Raw genomic sequence first — 7,843 nt, 5'->3', positions numbered from 1 at the left:
CCTTTTCCCTGGATGTCCATTTTCATGCCAACCAGGACACCTTGTTACGTAGAGCTGTCATGTCACCTTGGCCTCCTCGAGTCTGTGACAGCTTCTCAGGCGTTCCTCGTTTTCGATGACCTTGCCAGTCTGCAGGAGGACCAGCTGGGCTCCTCTGAGAGGGCAGGGAGGGGAGGACGCTGCATACTCTGTTCTACCTTTTGAATTCTGAGTAGAAATGGTTAAAAAGCAAGCGTTCTGTGCCTGCTTCGGCAGCACAGAGACTAAAATTGGAACAGCATAGGGAAGATTAACCCGGCGCCTGTGAAAGGACGACGTGCAAATTTATGAAGCAGTCTATATTTTTAGTGTTTAATGGGTATAAAGTTTCAGTTTTACAAGATAAAAATGTTCCAAAGATCTATTGCACACCGATGTAAATAACTTAACTAAATACTTAATTGAAATGCTCTGATGACAAACTTAATGTTCTGTTTTTTTAATTTAAATTCTTTATTGTTGAAAGTATTACATATTTCTCCTTTTTCCCCCATTGATCTCTCCCCGCCCTGTTGTGTTTTTTTACCACAATAAAAAAGTGTTCTGAAGCAAAAGTAACAAAATGTTAATATCTGTTCAGAGATGGGTACCCAGATGACCTGAATAATTATGTTCTGTTAATTTTCTGCATATTTGAAAAATTAAAATCTTAGGCAAAGGATTTTGCATGTGCAAAGGCCCTGGGGCAGGGGAGAGTACAGCCAGTATGGGTTGGAAAGCAGGAAGAAAAGGACAAGGTGGCACAGGATGAGAGAACTGGGTGGGGACTTGATCGTAGGACCACAGACGACAACACCCTTCCCACACATTCCAGAGGCTCCCGCCCCTGCCAGCCTGCAAGCCATTCCTTCCTCAGGCGCTAACAGGGCACCTGAGTTGGCCTTCCCCACCCACCAGTGCCAGCTCCCGCCCAGGCCCTGCTTCATCCTGAACATGACAAGCTCATTGTTCCCTTTCTCCCGGCGGCTGCTTCCCCCCAAGAGACAGTTCTGAGCCCACAGGTTTCTGTGGGCAGATGTCCCAGGACAGGGTTCACAAAGACACCACTGTCTGGGGCACCGTCCTGGCCCAGCAGACAGCCTCCACATCAAAGAGGAGAGATCAAAGCTCCCCCCAGCCGCCCACAGCACACAGCCCAGCCCTGGTCTCATGGCACAGTTCTCCCCTCGGAGGTGAGGAGGGAGGTGGAGGCGGGACACGGGCAGTAGCTGGATGGCCATCAAGAGAAGCGCCAAGCCAGGGGTCAGCCGCATCTCCCGTGTGCACAGCACACCACGAGGAAGGCAGGGACAGCACTGATATGCCTGCCATAGGCAAGGAAAAGGACTCACCGTGGGCCAAGGTCACACAGCTGGCCAGGCCCCTCCCAGAAGCACCAGTGGCAGTCTGACTAAGGCAGACACCAGGGCCAAGCCTCCCAAATACACCCATTTAGTAGCTAGGATCTTTGGGCCAACGATGGCCTCCCGACCTTGACCTCCCAAGGGTGCCAAGTGCAATGATAAGCATGTTCAACGGTAGCTCTTGTTACCGCAACACCCTAGAAACAACCCACCTTAGGAGGAGGGCTGAGGGCAGCAGAGGGGCAGAGCACCCCCTGGGCTGGCCCAGTGCGGGCAGCTGCCGTGGGCCTCCAAGAGAACCCCCTGGAAGAGACCTCCAGCCCCACCCCCAAGCTCACCAGTTTTGCTGTGATTAAATGCAGTCAGAGCTCGGCCGATGTGGCTCAGTGGTTGAGTGTTTACCCCTGAATCAGGAGGTCACGGTTCGATTCCTGGTTCATAAGTCAATGCTCAACCACTGAGCCATGCCGGGTGGGCTCCATTGATCTTTAGGGAGAGAAGAAGAAAGAGAACAAAAAAAATACCTCGATGTGAGAGAGATACATCGACTGGTTGCCTCCCGCACATGCCCCAACTTTGGCAGGGATAGAACCTGCAACTGAGGTACATGCCCTCGACTGGGAATCGAACCTCACAGTCCTTTGGTCCGAGGGCTGGTGCTCTAACCATTGAGCAACCAGCCAGGGCTCCACGTCAGTCCTGTAAACCACCAACTTGAATACTGGCACCTGAGTAACAGCAGGCACCTCAGACTTGTCTAAAATTTACCTCCCACCGTCTTCCCACCTCAGTAAGCAGCCACTCTACTCTTACAGATAATAGGACCTTTCTTGGCCTTTTATTTAAATCCCACTTATAGCAAGTGTGATGGTTAACTGTATGTGTCACCTTGACCTGCTGCGGGTGCTCTGATTAAATATTATTTCTGGGTGAGTCTGTAAAGGTGTTTCCTCCCCATGTGGGTGGGCAGCATCCAGTCCACTGAGAGCCTGAAGCACGAAGGGCGGAGGAAGGAGGAAATGGGCCCCTTTTCCCCGCCTCGCTGCTGGAGCTGGGACATCTCATCTCATCTTCTCCTGCCCTCAGACCGGCATTCACACCCTCGGCTCCCTGGGTCTCAGGCTTTGAAACTCGGACTAAATCACAACACCGCTTCCCTCTGTCTCCAGCTTGCAGACGGCAGACCGTGGGAATTCTCGGCCTCCGTAATCGCCTGAGCCATTTCCTCTTAATAAACCTGCGTGTGTGTGTGTGTGTGTGTGTGTGTGTGTGTGTGTGTGTCCTATTCTGCTTCTCTGAAGAACTCTAATACAGCGAGTCCGGCTGGTTTCACCTTCGCACAATAGGTAACACATATCAGACGTGCTGTGTGCCAGCCACTGTTCTGAACACTTGCCATCATAAGGCATTTAATCTCCACAACGACTCTGTGAAGCAGGTTCTCTTATCCCCGTTTCACAGATGAGGACACTCAGGCACAGCGAGGGTCAGTAACGACGGCCTGATGGAACTGAGGTCTGAAGGCGGGCCCGGCTTGTTTGCTTACTGCTACGTCCCCTGGGCTCCGAATAGGTCCTTGCAGTAGGTGCCGAATAAATATATGTTGAATCAATAATGAACCCCGGACTATGTGAAGCTCCTGCAGTCCCCTGGGAGTTTGGAGGTGGCATTAGTCATGGCTGGGGAGGGAGCATCGTGCTGTTGGAGGAGAAGTCTGGGAAGCTTCCCAGAGAAGCTGGGCCAGCTGGCTTTGCGGAGAGATTTGAGCACAGCTGCACAAAATGCCTGCAGCACCACAAAGAGGGGGCAAGTCCAGGTGGGTGGCAAAGTCCAGGGGTCCCCGAGTTGCTCTCCCTGGCTGACTGATAAACCCCAGCAGGTCAGCGCTGCAGAACGGGTCCCAGTTTGTCCTTCAGCCACATTACAAATGGCCACATGTGGTAGCTCTCCTCGGATACCATGAATAGTCACAACCATAATGTTACATCTGCAAAGCCTCGCTCTCTTGCTCTGAACCCTGTGAGCAATTCCAATATCCTCTAGAAGCGGTAAATCAGAAAAATGAGGCAGAAGGTGGGGCGTGGTGGTATAAGAGAACACGTGATTAGTAACGAGGCATCTAGGACTATCGGAGGCCAAAGTGAGCGAGAGGCCCAGCTGGACTGAGCGCTGAAGGAAGGCTCCATGGAAAAGGTGCCACATGACCCAGGTCGGGAAGGATATTCTGAATTCTGTGTCAGAATCTTTTGGCTGCAAACAGTAGAAAACCTGAGTAAAACTGGCATAAGCCATGAGGACATTTATGTTGGCTTAACAAGTTAAGTTCCACAAAAGGCAGTCTCGGGGTCGGTTCAATGGCTCCAAAAGGACCTTTGCTCCTTTTTCCCATCCTGTCTGTCATCCTCAGGGGATCAGCTTTTAAACGAATTCTCGTTGCTTCACAGCACAATGTGGCTGCCACAGCTCCGGGCATCTCCTCCTCCCACGACACTGTCCAAGGCAGGAAAGGAGGCCCAAATGTCCATCATGGATACATAAATTGCGATGCACTTATAACGTGGAAATCCCACAGCGATTAAAAAAATAAAAGGTTGAAGAATTGCTAGAAGTAACAGCATGGATAATATTGTTCAACAAAAGAAGACAGGCATAGGGGATATTATAATGGGGAAGCCATTTATGTGTGTGTGGGCGGGGGGGGGGAGGGGATATATGGGAAATTTCTGTACCTTCCTCTCAATTTTGCTGTGAACCTAAAAGTGCTCTTTAAAAAATATTTTAAAAAAAATAAAAATAAAAGAAGCCAAACAGCCCTAGCTGGGTTGGCTCAATGGATAGAGCATTGGCCTGTGGACTGAAGGGTCCCAGGTTCAATTCTGGCCAAGGGCACATCTTGAGTTGCGGGCTTGATCCCCAGGAAGGGGCGTGCAGGAGGCAGCCAATCAATGATTCTCTCTCATCATTGATGTTTCTATCTCTCTCCCTCTCCCTTCCTCTCTAAAATCAATAAAATATATATATTTTTAAAAAGAAGCCAAACACAAATAAAGATATACCGTGTGATTCCACTTATATGAGCAGAAAAACTCAACTACAATGATACAAGTCAGAATGGCAGTTATCTCCGATAGGAGCTATTGACTGGGAGGGGACATGCGGGAGCCTTCCAGGACGCTGGCAATGTTTTATGTGTCGATCTGAGTGGCCGTTACATGGGCATACACGCAAAAATTCATCGAGATGTGTGCATGTCACCGTGTGTATGTTTATATCTCCGTTTTTTAAAAATCAAGTCATTGAAAGGAAAAGGGGCCGTGGGCATCCACCCCATGGGCCTGTCCGATCAGGAGGTAATTTTCCCAAAGGCTCCAGCAGCTTTCCCCAAATGTCTCTCGGGCCAGACGGGGGTCACATGCACACCCCAATACCCATCACCAGCCAAGGAGGTTGGAAGTGCCATGACTGGTCCCTGGAGCTGGGCACCCCATTGCTGGAACAAAACTAGGGTTCAGTTGCAAAATAAGATGGGCGAGGGCTGTTGGGTGGGCAGCCAGTCGTGTCTGCCACAACTGCAGACAGCCCAAGAAGTGAGAGCCGATCCCGGCAGGGATCAGAAACGTGAAACTCGCGATTGCTCCCTGGGCACGCCCATGTGCATGTGCTGGGCTAAGCACTTGTGGGGGCTCCTGCCTCTTCTAGATGGTGGCAAGTGAAGAAGGACGCATAAGACATGATGAGGGGGAAAGGTCTAGGAATTGTTGCCAGAAACCAGTTTATCCCGGGTTACAGGATAAACAGCTGTATGGATAGATGGATGGATGATTGATGGATAGATGGATGGCTGCATGGTAGATGGATGAGTGGATGGATGAATGGGTGATGGATGGATGGGGGGATGAATTTATCCTAAGGAATTAGCTCACACAATTGTGGGGGTGAGCAAGTCCCAAATCAATAGGGCAGCAGCTGGAATCTTCCAGCAGACTGGAAACTGCTACAGTCCTGGGGCGGAATGTCTTCCCGTTTTGCTATTAAGGCTTTCAATTGATTGGATGAGGCCTACCCACATTATCGGGGGTGATCTCCTTCACTTAAAGGCAACTGACTGACCACATCTGTTGACCACATCTACAAAATCCCTTCACAGCAACACCTAAATTAGTGTTTGATTAAATAACTGGGTTCTATGGCCTAGCCGAGCTGACACCTAACACTGGCCGTCCACCTCAACTCTGCTTCCCTTGGCCCTCTCCCATCTCCCCGATCCGGCCTGCCCCACACCCCATCCTTGTCTGGGCTCACATGGCTTCAGAATTCACCTCCCGACAGTGGCATCTCCATGCTCAAGCTCTCCAGGGGCCGCACCCAGGAGGGTTCCACATTGGGGCGGGGGGGGGGGGAGGAAGTGGAATGGAACCAGAAAGATGTTTCTATTGGAACCTGGAAGAAGAGACCCAGACCTGGCCAAATCAGCCACAAAAACCTGAACAAGAAAAGCAAAACCCTGCTCCCCACACCAGCCGACCTTTCTCTGGGTTCTGGGTGTTTTCTGCTCCATGGATTCCTTGGTATTCGCTGTCTCTCATAAACATATTTCTGTGATATATACTGTAAATCTGCTTCATTTGAAATTCACAGTTAATGACCTATTCCCTCGGATTCAGGAAACAGAGTAAGGTTCCGGCTTTTAAAGGCCAGGAGTTTACTAGCCAGAATATGACAAGTATTACAAAGTATAGGCCTGCGCTAAAAGCACTTAAGAAACAGTCTGTCAGAAATTTCAAGAATACCTTCAAATAACATCATTTATCTGCCAAGAGGCCAAGGGGGTGGGGAGTGATGGTGGGCGGAGGGAGCGCAAATGAGTATTTGATCAAATCCATACTTTCAACTTGCCCAGCGGGGGATACTTACTAACCCTTCTCACTCTGGAAAGTTTGTGTGCGCACGTGTGTGAGCAAGGGGGGCGTGCATGGGTGCAAGTGCCCGCAAGCACACGTGTGCACCGAGGCCCTGTCCCCTTGTCCACCAGCCCCCATGGCTGACACAGACCCAACTCCACCATCATCTGAACTCTAGAGTCAAAGGGTAATTTAATAAGACGAGTACCCCTGGTTTCGGGGCGGCCCACTTAACTGAAACCCAAAGCCAGCTCTGGAGTAAATTGGGCTGTGGACCAATCGATTAGGCCCATCCACACTTTCTCATTTTCAATAGAGTCGGGGCTTAACCAGGTTAATTTCTGTTAAACACATTACCCAGGTACTCTCCTCTTACCAGCCCAATGATTTTGTGTCGGGCCTGAAGGATTGTAATTGCAATCCAGCGAGACGCCAAGTGAACAGGGTGATTTACTGAGGCCCGGGAGCAGGCCGCCTCCTACCTGCCAGCCGCCCAGCGAGAACTTTCCTCCTTGAATCTGGTCATGATTGACAGTCCCAGCGTCCAGAACAAAACACCCGGCACGAGGCCTAGGCTGTCCCTGGGGAGAACAGGATGCTGCTGCCTTTGGACACCGACTCTGTGGTCCCCCCAAACCTGAGGGTCGGGGGAGCGAGGGCCTCTTTGTTCCCCAGAAGAGACTCAGGGGGCGGGACTTCCAGGAACCAGCTTGGGCGCTGCTGGTCCTTCGAGTCACACCCGTTCCCTCCTAACTGCTGTGCAGGGAACATTCTGGCCTGGCTTTCCAGGGTCCTCTGCACCTCAGGCCCCATCCTCATTTCCGGGCCAGCTCTCCCCTCTCATCTCTTTGGGTCCGACCCTGACTCCCCCACACCCAGTGGTAGCCTCACTTGTGGCCTGAGCTACTCGTCTGACCTCTCCACACCCCACTCATCTGCTGGCTGAGTGGGACAGGACTCCCATGCACAGGGCTGTGAAGACAAATCCCAGAGAGCAGCCGGTCCAGGGCCTGGCACATGGGGAGCCTTCTATGGATGTCAACCGTCGTCATTTTTCTTAAGAGAAGCTGGAAAGGACAGACCACAATTAGTGCTGGCAAGGATGGGGAGGAATTGGACCCCTCACCCATTGCTGGTGGGAATGTAAAATGGTACAGCCACCTTGGAAACCAATTTCTTAAAGAGTTAAACATGCATATATCATACTAGAGGCCCGGCACATGAAATTCGTGCATGGGTACAGTCCCTAGGCCTGGCCTGTGATCAGGGCCATCTTCCCCAGCTGCCCGCAGCCAGACCCCGCCCCGCCACTACCCACCCCCGGTTCCCTGTTCACCATCGGCTGATTGGTGCCTGACAGCCAGGGGAAGGAACCAAGAAATGGTCAGTACGCCTCATAGTGACTGGTCCAGCGGTCATTCTGGTCATTCTCCCATTAGGGTCAATTTGCATATTACCCTTTTATTATATAGGATCACCCAGCAATTTTCATTGGTGGGAATTTACCCAAGAAAAAGGAAAGCATAGGTCCATACAAAGACCTGTACAGAAATGCTTGTA

General features: G+C 51.1%; 1 non-coding gene across 1 annotated transcript; it reads left to right on the top strand.

Annotated features, from left to right (window-relative positions):
- Positions 1-239: 239 nt before the first annotated feature.
- Positions 240-346, top strand: LOC111823092. Its single transcript, XR_002826091.1, has one exon. It is a non-coding gene; the product is annotated as a U6 spliceosomal RNA (small nuclear RNA).
- Positions 347-7,843: the final 7,497 nt, after the last annotated feature.

Source organism: Myotis lucifugus, unplaced genomic scaffold, assembly GCF_000147115.1.
Source record: "Myotis lucifugus unplaced genomic scaffold, Myoluc2.0 scaffold_389, whole genome shotgun sequence".
Taxonomy (NCBI): domain Eukaryota; kingdom Metazoa; phylum Chordata; class Mammalia; order Chiroptera; family Vespertilionidae; genus Myotis; species Myotis lucifugus.
This window is presented reverse-complemented; position numbering and strand designations above follow the sequence as displayed.